We start from the raw sequence: 14,548 nt of genomic DNA, 5'->3' as shown, positions 1-14,548 counted from the left end.
CCTCGCTACGCCCAGTTGCGCCGCCCAGCCGCGCCCGCGCCACGCCGCGCCCAAACGCCGAGCCAGACCATGCCACCACGCGCCCAGGCTCCGCCAGTCGGCCCAATGGGCCATTCGGCCTAATGGGCCGGCGCCTGCCGGCCAGGCCCATCAGGCCCAGCCGCCCAAACCGCGCCCCGAGGTGCCGCAAATCCGCGCCCCGAAGCGGCGTTTACCCTTAGCCGCCCATGCGCGCTTTCCGAGGCTGCCACGACAGCCCTAAGCCAAAGTGGGCTTGGTTATTGGGCCTTCAAAGGCCCACTAGGCCTCTGGGCCAGCTCCTGAGGGCCCGCGGCCCACGCCACGGCCCAGCCGCGGCCCTAGCCGCGGCCCAGTCCCGGCCCTGCATGCGGCCAGACCGCAGCCGGCCACGGCCCAACCGTGGCCCACTACGGCCGCCGCCTCCGGCTGCTGCCGCCACCTCCGGCTGCTGCCGCCACCTCCGGCCGCGCCTCCGACCACCGCCTCCGGCCGCCACCGCCGCCTCCGGCCGCCGCCGCTAACTCCGGCCACCACCACTCCTTTCGGCCGCTGCCGCCACCTCCGGTCGCCGCCGCCATCTCCGGCCGCCACCGCTGCCGCACATCGCACGCCGCTCAATGCCGCCGCTCGCCGCCGCCGACGCCGCCGCCGCTACTCTGTTCACCGCCATTCTCGCCATCCGGCCGGTCGAACCGCGCCGGCCACCGGTAGTCAGGCCCACCAGCGCCTTGACGACTATCCGTGGAGTGTCGACCATGTGAAGATAGAGACACCCTTCGGCCCTAACAAATTGAGGACCTCGAGCAGGACCATCCTGGGACACCCCACCTAGAGTGGGATGTGCCGCCCAAGACGATCGTCCCCGAGAAGGACGATGGACGCCACGACTTCCGCCACAAGACGTAGACGACGTCTTTCCGTCCTGCATCAAAGACCCATATCCTGGTAAATGTGTATAGTGGTTTTCAACCATTGCATAATCAATACAGCGTTAGAATATTTGTGTTGATCACCGTTTATGGGTGATCTTCCCTCTTGTCTTCAAAGAAAATATATTTATTTAGAATAAACAACCTTGATGCCAAGTAGCAGAAGGGACTCATATGTTCGACGGCAAATTGCTCTGATGAAAGGGCTTCAAGTTTGATATGCCGGAGTGATCCTAGCTCATGGTAATAATATCATTGATAAGTGTTATGTTCATGTGTCAGGCAAGGATCAATGATCAAATTGCAATGCCAAATTCACTGAGATAAGTTCAAATGGTCCAATGTAGAAGCAACACAGGAGGGAGAGAGATGAAAGGTTGAGGAGTTCCGGTGGTGGAGAGGAAGGATACGAGAATGACAAGGAGGTTGGCAATGGTTTGTAGAGAGCAACCGTGGGCTCAGTCGGGAAGGGAGGATGCCAACTTGCAAGTCAAGGAGGAAAGGGTCAGGACCAAGACAAGAAATCAGATATGATGAGAGAGAGATGGGGCAGCTTCCTATGGGATTTCTTGCCCAAGCTGCCTCCAAAGAGGCCTTCAAAAAGGAGATGCGGAGGGTTGCACATGTGCTTGTGTATTGGGCCCTGATCGGGCCATCCTCTGAAATATACTCACTGCTGGATCATATCAATAATCACCACGGAAAGGTGTATTTGATAATTGAGTGAGACATAACTAGATAATGATTAAGCATTACTTATGTAATCGATCCTCTAAAAATGAGAAAAATCAGGAAGGAATGGAGAATGGAAGGAGTGGATAGTACTGGCATTAAGGTGGAGAAGGACTGGTTGATTTACTGGCATTAAAGTGCTTGGGCTCTACTGGGAGAATTTCTCTTCACACCGCTCTAAGATGGCAGTTAATTGTGATCTCGATTATGAGACTCTGCTATCATATCAATGTTTTGTAATCTCTCTAGATCGAAGGTTATTGCCCATGGGTAGATATTGTATGAATTCTTGCTGGATCCTGTCATCTTCTCCACTAACACCTAGAAGCTAGGGTTTAAAAGCTTGAAGGACTTGACGGGCCTGTATAAACACATGTCCAATAACTTAAAAAACACTTGAAGGAACTGTATAAACTCATGTCCAATAACTAAAAAATACAATAAAAAACAGAAATAGAGAGAAATAGGAAAAGTATAAAAGACACAGGTAAATAGGTATTGGCTAACAGATATGAGGAACAAAAATATGGCGTGAAATTATCAATATTTGGTAGAACAAAAATCCCACACACCACAATTGCTGCACCAACACAAAAACTAGAAATCCTACAAGATGCATATTCTAAGCCTCACTAGGAAAGAGGAATGATCATCACCCTTCAAGACCATATGTTAATTGGCGAAACACGAATAGGGGGGAGAGAAAGGGCATTATTCTTGTGGCACAATGAGGGTGGTTCAGGTGTTCTGATTATTATTTCTGACTTAATGCAACCTCAGAGAAAGAAGTTGAAAATTGTATAATTACATTTCGAAGAAGAAGCTCCCTGTTGCTTTATATTTTCATAATATTTCCACTTAGAGATTGGTGAGATTTCATGTTGGAAAATACAACATTGTCAAATTTCATTTTTTTATGAATTAACACTTACCGGGATGTAATAGCATTTATTTCATTTACTTTCAAGAAAATTAACTAATGCATCCGGATGTGCATGATATAAGGATGGATATGGATTTATGGTGTATACCCATGGGCTTAAACCCATGGAATGAAACACACATCTCTCTCTCTCTTTCTGATTAATCCTTAAGGATACAAGTTTGATGGTCCTGTTCAGGAGTGTTTCTCTAGTGTTTGATACTCTGCCAAATTCTATTATGCCCCTGCACATTTTCCTTCACTTCACATTGGGGCTCAAATGTATGCTCGGATTCTCACCTGATAATGTTTGCAAAGACTGAGAAAATTTTTGTCCGGATCTAGCTGTCCAAGAATTCAATTAGAATTGAAATATTGTCTAGAATATATGTCAAATGATACTTTGGTTAGAAAATATCTTATTGGCTTAAAGCCATAGATTCATATAGAAGTATCACAATCAAAACCCCATAGTTTCATGAAATGTTAGATCCATCAATTGAGACAGAAATTTATCATGACGTTAACATCTAGATTCTCAGAATGGAGATCCTCAATCATAAGAGACAAAGGGCGCATCAAAGAAGAACCATAGCCATAACATTAGAGAGTAAAGGGGAGAGAAGATAAGTGGGATGTGCCCAATGATGCATGACTTAAATACCAATAAGAAAAGATTAAATTTGAGAATCGAAATACTCAGGAAAACTTGCATGGGAGCAGGAAAGAAACATAGAAACAATACCTTGATAACTTTCTCTACAATAACACTTGATTGGCTAATAGATATTTTACTTTCATCAAGTACCAGCCCAAGCAACCTAAAATTTAGATGATGTGAAAAAAGTGCTAACCAGGTGGTAAAGGTATCACGTTTATCCCATCAAACTGAGGGAAACAAAAAATAAATGAGTTCTCTTACACCCTTCTAAATGCATACATGTTCAAACAAGACATGACAACAACTTTCAATAAGATCTGAAAGCCTCAACACATTTTCAAGAACAATATTTCCAGAAAATTTCCTTCAGAAGATAATGGAAAACATTTGACAGGCATGGAATTGCTTCCTTTGGCTCAGAAGTATATTTTAGTGATTCAAACCTAGAGAGAATGCCTTGAACATTCTAGAAGAAAGTAACATAAAAACAAAATCAGTTGATTTAACAAAGTCAGTAGATTTACCTAAGCAGTTGCACCTTATAAAACTGAATAATTCTATACATGTTTCTCAGTCTTTAACATTGCTTTTATAGTCCACTCTATAGCAGGTCCCAACAATGTTATAAGCAGTCGTTCATAATGACTGAAGTCACTTCCCTTATCTTCCTTATTTATCATGAACCTTCCTAACACAATAATGATATCATTGATGGAAAACATCATGTACCATGCCTTGATTATCAGTTCATAAAAAAAATGAGAAGAAAAAATAGGGAATGTAAATTATATGTTTTGAAAAGTATAACAGTTTTTTGAGATCACATATGGACTTTCAAGACATGTGAGGAGGTGCTCCAGCCGCATAAGTCAAACTATTTATAGTAATGAGATCAGGTTATTCCTGTGGTTTTTTAAATGAATAAATATATATATATATATATATATATATATATATATATATATATATATATTTGACTCCCTTTTTATTTGTTGTATTTTGATAGAACCTAGTGATAAATGATATGGAATTATCCAGGTCATACAATGTCCACAATTTTGGTTTTCTAAGATACCTCTTGATCTATTGAGACCTCACAAAAAGGCATGTATTTGTTTGGATGAAAACAGGGAAGATCACTTGAACTTGGTGGTTCACCCAAAAATAATAATATTAAATCACTCAAAATTAATAATATTAGATGTGAAAAGTACATGCCGGATCAGCATGACTCCTTTCCCTTCTTCACTTCCTGCTAAAACCAGTAGGATATACAATTTTCCACATCATGATGCACCGAGTCCAGTGACATGGTTTTTCCCTTCTAATATTCATGCACCGAGCACCATGAAGATCCTTTGCTATCTCGAGCGCCACCTAGTTTGGGTTGAAACACCCCTCAATTTTCTGGAAAATCTGGGCCATGCCCTACCAAAAACTGGAGGCCCCTCTGATTGGGGTCAATCTCAGTTCCCAACTCAACTCTATTCCATATTTGTCCCTATATACTTTCGTGACTATGTCCTCCTCCAATCCAGTAATCTTGGACACCCATTAAATCAACAACGTCATGTTCATGGCTTACAGCTGTGGTACCCCCAGGTACCCGTGTTCCTCTGGTCGGCACACCACCTTCCATGATACCATAGCAAATACACAATCGGTTTTCCACCTAGACACTTTCCAAAAAGAGGATCTCATCAAAGATTCCAAACAGCATCCAATCCCTTGGGCATCTTGAAGATTGAGAGGTAAAATGCTGGTATTCCTGAGAGTACTCTTAGTTTAAGAGGCTAAGAAATAACCTAATAGGAGGGGGCGAATTAGGTTGCCTATCTAGATTTTTTTACCTTTAAATTAACCTAGGATTTTTCTACCTATGAAATGAGGTGGAGGAAATGAGATACACCATTATTTTGTTTAGACTGCTTCGGCTAATCCTTAATGTTGTTCGGGGGTATTTGTCTGGAGGTGATGATTTGCCCTAACCGTCTTATGCGAATGCAACCCAAGCAAATCAATTGGAAAGAGGGCTGAACAAGGATGCCAACAAAAAACATCGGCGATGCTCTGTCATCCTCGATCCCCAAAGTCTTCCACAGAACAATGTCACTTCACCTACTTGAACTTGGCTCCCAAAGCCTTAACCTGACTGACCACAAAGATCTCAAAAGAACAATATATATCTAAATCATCTCTTCTCCTCAACAACTCTTAGTATGTCAATTTTTTAAGTAATATTAAAGACAAGGACTATTTTCCTGTATTTCAATAGGAGTATTTTTAGACCAGAAGTTCATAAATGTTATTATGACTTACCTGCCGTAATACCTCCTCAGTTGTGGTCATTCATTCATCAACTCCCTTCTCCATGGTTCTCTTTGAATGAAATTCCTTCATTCGTGTTCGACCTTTGGTGCTTAAATGATGAAGCACAATAGGGGAAGCAAACGATCCCCTAGGGTGTCGTCACGATGCCCACAGAACATTATGGGGCTCTCTTTGAATTTTCTATTTTTTTTAATATTCTGGGTTTTCTTGTAATTCCAAATGTCAAAAGTGAGAAAACATTGGTGAAATTTGAATAGAGAAAGCTTCATTTTCACACTATGAGCAGCTCCACCATTGTGCTGCCACCCCATCATCACTCTCGTATCCAAGGTCACTTCCTCTCACTTGCGACTAGCCATTGTCATTGTCGGTGTCATTTTTACCTCCTGCAAGCCATTGCCTTCATTTTTACGGTCGGTCACCACAACTCTTCGCTGTCATCTTGTATTATTAAACCTCAAATATATTTTTCATTCATGCACCAAATGAGATGATTCCATAGGAAAGGTTTAACATAAAATGAATTTTTAATACGATTTCGCATAACCATTATCTCACACAACATGTTCAAAATCAAATAAGATAAATCTCCAGAGATCAATCTTTCCACATTCTTAGTTTATCTCCATATTCCTCCATGTCCAACTTGAAACCCTTATAACTCTTTCAAAACTCAACCAAAAGATGTGATGGAATCTTTCTTTTGATTTTTATGGATGTTAAGAATAATTTATAAGTTCAATAAAATCTTAAAATCAATACAAAAATTATGATAAAGATGTCAAACTTATCATAAGGTTCAGGATGTGCAAATTTGCTGGCCAGCCTTCTTTTCTTTGAATCTTGAAATTATGATTCCAATGTTCTCTTTGAAGAATGCTAAAAAAAAAATTGAAAATTACTCCACGGGTTGAAAGATCTATCTAGCTTCTGTACTGCGACATTCAAAAGGCAATATGAAGGGAGTTTGAAATTAGGGCTCAAAACAGCATATCTGCACTTAGAAATCTAAAAGGGCATAATGGTAATTTTTTAACAGTCCAATAGTCATAAATGTTGATTGTGATTAGATAATACAAAAGAATACTTATTTTAATTTTGATTCTTATATTTACTCTTTTGCCATAGGTTCAAAATACCCCTCAAATGTTGAGAGCAAAAACCAGACGTTATGCCAAGGATTTCAGCTTTAAAATAATCTAAAAATTTTAAGTATATTTATCACATCATTTTAATCAAGATCACCATTGGATAGTAATATCTTCATGTCAGTATTTTCGTTAGTTGATTAGTAAATTTAGCCTTAAATAGTCGAAGGTAGTTACTAGGAATTTGAAGAAGTTATGAAACCAGTCAAATGAAGTCAACTTCAGACAAATATTTGAACAGTGTTAGAAAATACGTAATTTTCACCCTTCGCCACTCATAAGAACTAAGAGAAAATGTGATGTCATGCACCTTCTCATCCATTTGACCCATTCTATTAGGAAGTTTCTTTTCCTCATTGAGGCCCACTTAAGTCCCAATCCACCATGTCGGCCTTAATGAAATTTATTTTCCACATAAAACCCTTCTTGCCATGCTGCTATAATCCCCCCCCACTACTACGGATTTTAAAGGTCCAACCAAAGAGACGATCACTTGCCAGAGTTGATTCGCTAACCTTTGCCAAGTTGAGGTATATGGAATTTGAGTGTGACACAGGTCTAAGCCACCAATACTTGTCGCCCCTTCGAATTTGGATAAGAGGAAGATGTGTGACATATTTAAGCACTATAAGCCATAGTTTCCTTGTCGAACCTTTGCCAATGTGCCCATAACTCTTTCTTCAACGATCTCCTAAACTCGTGATGGTGATCATCTAGCACCAAAGACCGGTCTCAGCTAGCTCATGGAGCGTGGGCTGAAGGAGAGAAGTGATCTTTAAGTATTCAGCCAAGTCAATGGGCCCCCAAAGGTTGATGTTATCTTTTTCGTATTTTTATCATTTCTTTCTAGTTTTGAAGGTCATGTATGCGGGCTTACATGTTCATATGTATGGGCCTCGTTCGCGTCTTGAGGACCCCTTAGACCCTTTTAGTGGGCCTCCTTCCCCTCTCTTAGAGGAAGGCCCATATGACACTACTATGTAGGGGGGGGCACCCCTCCTTACGCAAAAGAGAGAAAAAGGAAGAAAAAGTTTATTTCATTTGAATTTTATCATTATTTGCAGTTTTTGATTTATTTATGGTTTTTCCTGTCCTATCTTTAGTTTGGAAAACCCTAATAGGTCATCGCCACCATCGGCGTTGTTGTCACCACCGCCATTGGATACTGCCACTATAGATGCTGATCGTTGGTGCTGTCGCACCCTAGCTGGCAGCACCACCCATGGCCACCTCGCCCACGCTGCATGCAACCACAACGTCCGTAACTGCCAGCCCACGCTGCCTATGGCCAATTGTGCTTTCAGCCTCCCCTGTGCGTGATTGACTTCCCGCTCCACCCTCCCACTCCGCCATGGCACCCTCTTAGCCCTGCACTGTCATGCCATCTTTGGGTCGTCACGCTATACAACGTCGTCGCACCACCACTATGCTGCCTTCTGCATTGCCACGCCATCTCAATGCTGACCTGCCATCATTGCGCCATCACCACTCCCCCGTGCCTTCCTTGCACCATCACCGCTCCCCCTCACCTACACTTCTGTTGCCACGCCACTAACTCGCTGCCACATCGGGCCACTATTGCACTGCGCCAACGCCTCACCATCAATGATGATGAGATCCATGCTAGGCCTCCCCTTGCTATTGTCATGACAAATCTGACTCCAGGCCCACTGGTACACTCACAACTATCTTGTTGGTGTCATCTTATTTCTTTTTATGCCTCCCAAATGTGTTCCATGGCTGGGGTTAGGGCAGTGATACATAGGAGTAGTGCTATGTGGGATAAGATTCTTGTTAGTACATCCTTTTTAAATTTGTCGAATGTGTACGCACTACCAGCACCAGCCGTGCTCACACTGTTGGCTGTCAACGTGACATCCGGGTCAATGGGAACCTAGTGGCATTCACATGCCTCTTGTATCATGACTTAGTGGTCATCAGTATCCTTCAATGACCGTATTACTCTTCTCATTGATTTTCTCGACACTTTGTCATCATCATCCACCTGCATTACCCCTGCCCTATTGATGTTGGAACGGTCCTCAATTGTGACATGTCATTATGCATCATGTTATAGCGTGCCTTCTTTGTTCAGCCCCTTGATGGCAGGTTCTCGACACTTTATCATTGTCATCCTCCTGAAAACCATGTATTGATAATAAATCTAATTAAGTTATTATTTAATAAGCAATAATATTAATACTAAAGGTAATGAGTATAAAAAGAAATGAGTAATCAGTAAGGAGAGGTAATGCTAGGTGAATAAGAGAACTAGAGAAAATATCAGATATTGTGTGTCTATATATACTAGAAATAATAAAGAAGTGAGATACTAGATATTAAAGTTAAGGATGATATTAATATAGCTAGTGAAAGAGTAAATAAGACCACTAAGGTAGGTATATTAGTAAGATACAATTGGTAGACGTTAGGAGATTGGCATAATAATAATAATATTAAGACTAAAGTAAATAGTGAAGAAGAATGTTATCTAAGGAAGATGTAAGGAGTTGCTTAATAAGAGTAATTATTTTGAATAAGAGTAAAGAAGAAGAAGAAGAACAAGAATAGAGTAGAAAATTGATAGCGAGGGAAACAATATATAATTATCTAATTATAATGTAATGGAGTAAGAAGTTACTAAAGGTAAATAGGGAGTAAATAGGTATTTATTATAGTATAATACAATTTACATTGGTATAATATTATGATATAGTTAATATATCTACTTTACTATGTTTTCTATATTTTTTAAAAAAATTTATAGTAGGAAAAAATTCCCAAATGGGGGGTTGGGAGAAGAGAGATGCCTGTATTTTTATATATTTTTATATGCCTTTTACATTAAAAAATAAGGAAAAATAGAGGTAATTTAATGCCGAACGTCATCGAGGATGTCGTCCGGTCGACACCGAGTATGATGGCTTGGTACCGAACGAACGTCAACGGGTGAAACCCAAATGGGTCGATGTAACTATGATGCAATAAAAGAGTGTCCTTTGTGTTGTATGTGCAGGCTTCGACCCGAGGGAGGCGCGAAGCTCCAAGCTTGGACGGGGTCATCAGGTGTCGGCTACGGTGGCCTCTTGAACCTTGTCAGAGCGATGAAGGCGTGTGCGATTGAATGGAGCCAATCCGTAGGACTTGCACGCAATAGGTGGTCTCCTCCGTACAGATAAGACACTCAAGTATGGCATAGTTTCTCTCAAAACCTCTCTCACCTACCTAGATCGAGTGCGGTGGAGTCAAATCAAAATTATACTACAAGTGATAAGTAAACAAGCGACAGGAGAGGACAGAGTACCTCATCAGGGGGGCTCATGGTGCAGAATTTGTCGATAGTTGACGGCATTCGAAGAGGGTGTAGCAGAGTGCAGACGGCACCGGAGCGCAGACGGTGGATCGAGGTCGGGAGAGAGAGAGAGAGAGAGAGAGAGAGAGAGAGAGAGAGAGAGAGAGAGAGAGAGAGAGAGAGAAGGGCAGCGTTGACCGGTTACATGTGCCGAATTGGTTCCCACGTGGGCGGGCATCTTAATCTCCCACGGCGCACGTGCCGGGCATGGTCTGGGTGTCGACGGATGTGCCAATTGAGTTGGACCAGATGTCACCATGGTGAATGGTCAATCAGGCCACGCCAGAGACACACGGCGACTGACGGATCAACTAGCTGCAAAAACCCAAATCTGGCGACTACAGTCCAATGTAGGCAATCGGAATCCGATGTCGTTGATCGACCATGCAACAATGGGGATGCCCGATTGAGTTGTGGCTAGGCTAGACTCAGCATCCCGGGTTCAACAATGGAGTGACCGTGCCGTGGCCAGACCAACATCGGCGCATCCTAAACTCAGCGATGGAACGCCTAGAACAGGCGACCGGAGCCACCAGATCGGTTGTAAACTTAGACCCGAGCGGAGGCACTCAGCTGAATGGGCAGTGTGGTACAGCGGCAAAGTCCATCTTGCCATTCTATCAAGATGTTCAGATTCGGTTGGCGCTGTACGAGTGAGGATGGCGGTCCGGTTGATCTAATCCAGTTGATGCCATATAAGCGAGGATTCGAGTGGCTGGTCAAGGCACAATCTAGGGATGTCACAATGGAAGGGGTTGGAATCCAACCCCACCGCTCTCAAACAGATCATAATCGCCGGATGGCGATGATGGAGACCCTTCGTCAAAGTGTCCGTCGGCGGTCATCGTCTATTCTGGTGGATGTTGGCAACTCTGTAAGTTGTCTCGTGGCATTCCTGACAGGAAGAGAACCTTCTCAGAGAGCACCTCGTGACACACCCTTGCGGCAAGGCGTCGAACATGCGGCCCCATGAAAGAAAGATGACTATATTCGTTGTGTTCAGTCAACCAGTGGGAGCAAGTCTTATGGAGGGTTATCCTGTATCGTAGGGAGGGATAGGCAAATTACTCTCCTCTTCCATTGCCCCTCTTCAACGCTTGCTTCCTCTTCGCTCTCTTCCCCCTCATTCCTTCTCTTTTGAAGGGCGAGACCTAGAAAAACACACAAATAAACTTCTTACGAAGAATTCCTGGTCTAAGGAGGCTAGGGCGGCCCCCTCTTCCCTTATAACGGGGAAGAGGTCAATGACCCCCCCCCCCTTTAGTGGGTCAACAAAAGAAAAATGGGTCCATTAGGGGGCCTTTATATAATGGGCCCCTATTACAATTAGAGGGAAATTAAAATATAAATGAAAAAAAGGACAACGTGAAGTGTGGGAGGGGAGCCCAAATTGCTAAGGACCCCTCCGACACATCAACAAAGATGCACAGCATTGACGGGACGTGTCACCGTATGGTGAAAAAAGAACGATGAGACAGGAAAACACAAAACACGACAAAAGAAACGATGAAAATGAAGATATGATACTCGAACACTTTCACCTGGTCTCTGATGATGGTGGCGGACAGCGCAGACGACGTCGTTAATGAACCTTTATGGCATGCACCATCATAATTCCATCAACACCCAAGAGTTGTTCGACAGAATGCCACTGAGAGGTCAAGATAAGAAAAAATGGATTTATATATATGTATATATTTATATTTGTATAAGTTTGATAAAAAAGAAACTTATATAAATCCATAAGTATTCCTCGAACACACAAGGTGCTCGACGGAATGCTGAAACACATTCGCTTCAAAGAGTTGAATCAAAATGGACTAAATTAATGACTAAAATAGACTTGAATCAAAACTATATTGTTCTTTGACTCAATTGCAACAACAACAAACCGGAAGACTCACCAGATATGCCCTAATACGAAGAACGAGAGTGATGGCCCCAGTCGCCACCGCCTAGCTTTGGTATATGGGTTCGCTCACACTTCTCCTCCTTCAAGGCGCAGATCTGAGGACCCCCAGCTGTTCTTGAAGCCTTCTTGAGTCTATAGTAGCCGCCAGAGCTGTCATGACGCCATAGTTTGCTTCCAACCAAGAGAGGGACCTTCGCGCACCTGAGAAAGATGCACCAAAGATGAGAGGAAATGAGAGTCCAATTCTCCCTTTAAGGGGTCGAGAGTGGTTCTCTCAAACCCTCTAGGAGTGAGGCTTGATTCAAAGGCCCTTGGAGAGCCATTGGATTGTCTAATGGTCCCCTCTTTGGCGGCCTCCACTAGTTGGCTAATGAGGACAACGGCTGGTATTATAAATCACAATACTTAAGACTGCTCTCTCATTCACGTATAATGGCTCTTCAGCGTGGGCCTTAAATGGAGCCTTCTTTTAGGCCTCTTGATTCTTAGATGCTAGCTGGAGACCTTTGCTGATATTATAAATCGAAATACTTAAGGCTTCCCTCTCATTCATGTACAAGGGCTCTTCAAAGTGGGCCTTATATGGAGAGTTCTGTAGGGCCTCTTGTATCCTTGGTGATCTAGCTGGCAACCTTTGCTGGATGTGGGATGGTAACGAGCGCTCAGCTTTTGCCCCCCTATGGCTTGGGCGTTGTTGTGCCTCGCTTGGCCCTAGCTATCCAAAAGAAGTAAAACATTTTATCATTTCGTCTTCTCTCTTTCTTTTCTTCATCATCATTGATTTCACCCCTGCAATAGCATATATAACACACTTAATAGAACATTTATCTCATAATAATTAACAAAAATTTTGACATATTTTTGCTAAGAAATACTTGGACTTATAAACTATGTAAAAATTACATTAAAAATTCATTGTTTTATCACTTGCCCTATATAATGCATGAAATGTAAATTCTTGTAAAATTGAAGATAATACATGTGAAATGATCCCAAAATGACTTTAAAATGTGTATCATTACATGCCACATTTTGGGTGTATCATTATACCGCTTGGTCTTCTAGATGCCAATGAGAATAGGAAAGCATCTAAAAAGCTAGATAAGGATGGTTTTTCAGTGAGGATCTGGCTATGTAAATGACCTATGGGGATGTGCTTGGTCTCTTGGGAAATAGCGTGTAGCCCCATTAATCAGGGGGGAGGGGATTGGCATTGTCTGAAAAAATGGGTGAACAGAACTATGCAGTAAAAGGATCTAGTCTTGAAAGTCCTGAAGGTCAATTATGGGTTATGGCTGGATTTGGACAGGCATGCGGTTTGAGTTGGCAGGGAGTTTTCTTTTCTGGCATGGGATGAGATAAATCTTACCTTGCGCCCACAAATTATTCCATGCCTCACTAGGTGATGGCTCCATTTTTGGTGATGGTTGGATGATTGGTCGTATAGAAGCACTTTATAGGTGGTGCTTCCAATACCTTTTTCCCTTACACAAAATCCTCAAGACGGTATCAGAGAATTTTTGGGTGGCACATGGAAACTGATCTAGGAAATGGCTCTGTTTGATCAGACATTGGAAGAATTGATGGGTATAAAACGTGTACTCATACAAGTTAGGCCTTTGAGAAACACAGGAGATGGCGGAGCACATCCTTTTTGGTATGAATTCCTGAATGAAGATCATAGGGGGGGAATCAGCGAATCGAAAAATCATTACCATGTGTCACATTGTGAAAAACAGAAAGTTCCCATAAAGGTGCAGAATTTTTGGTAGGTTGTTGATGATGCAATGACTTGTGACATGAGCCCTCTAGATAAAGAATGTTCCAGATTCCTAAACAAAATGTGTAATGTACACAAGGGGTTAGGAAGATTTTTCTTATCTCTTCTTTGTATGTCAGATTACCCAGGTGATATGGGCATCAGAGTAATTACTGTGTTGGATGTCTTTTAACAAAGCCTGTCACGTAGCCTATTCCGCTCGTAAGGAAGTAGTCTGGTCATATCTGTTAGGCCCCAAACTAGGTGGCATTCCTTGCCCACAAGCCTGCGTGCTTATTGGGAAGGAGTGTCCGTGTATGTTTGGCTCGCGACATTTTAAGGACTGAGTCATAATGGGTAGCGATGTCCAAATACCTGATCTTTTAGGCCATTACCACTATCGGTGGTGATTCACGGTAGACTATGCACGTGCCGGTCCACGCCCAAGGCGGGATGGATCAGGTACGGTTCGCGTGTGCTCGGCGCGCAAGCTGAATGGTGTGTGCACGCGCGCCAAGTGTCGTGCGCCAACGCAAAGCGCCACGCGCGAGTGCCAACGCCACCCGCCAGCGCCGAGCGGGGGAGCGGGAAGCGTGGGTGCGGGACGCGCAGGTCGGGCGGCGTGTCGCAGGTGCAGTGCGCGGAGTCTTAAAGGATGCTGCGCAGCGGCCACGCGGGCAGCGCTCACACTACGTGTGCGGGATGGGGGGCCTGGAGACATCCCACCAGGAGACTAAGGCATGTGGCGCATAGAGAGCGCCGAGATGGTACAGTGGGCGTG

The sequence above is a fragment of the Wolffia australiana genome, chromosome 18 (genome assembly GCF_029677425.1).
Source record: "Wolffia australiana isolate 7733 chromosome 18, ASM2967742v1".
NCBI classification, from domain to species: Eukaryota; Viridiplantae; Streptophyta; class Magnoliopsida; order Alismatales; family Araceae; genus Wolffia; species Wolffia australiana.
Note: the sequence above shows the minus strand (reverse complement) of the source record.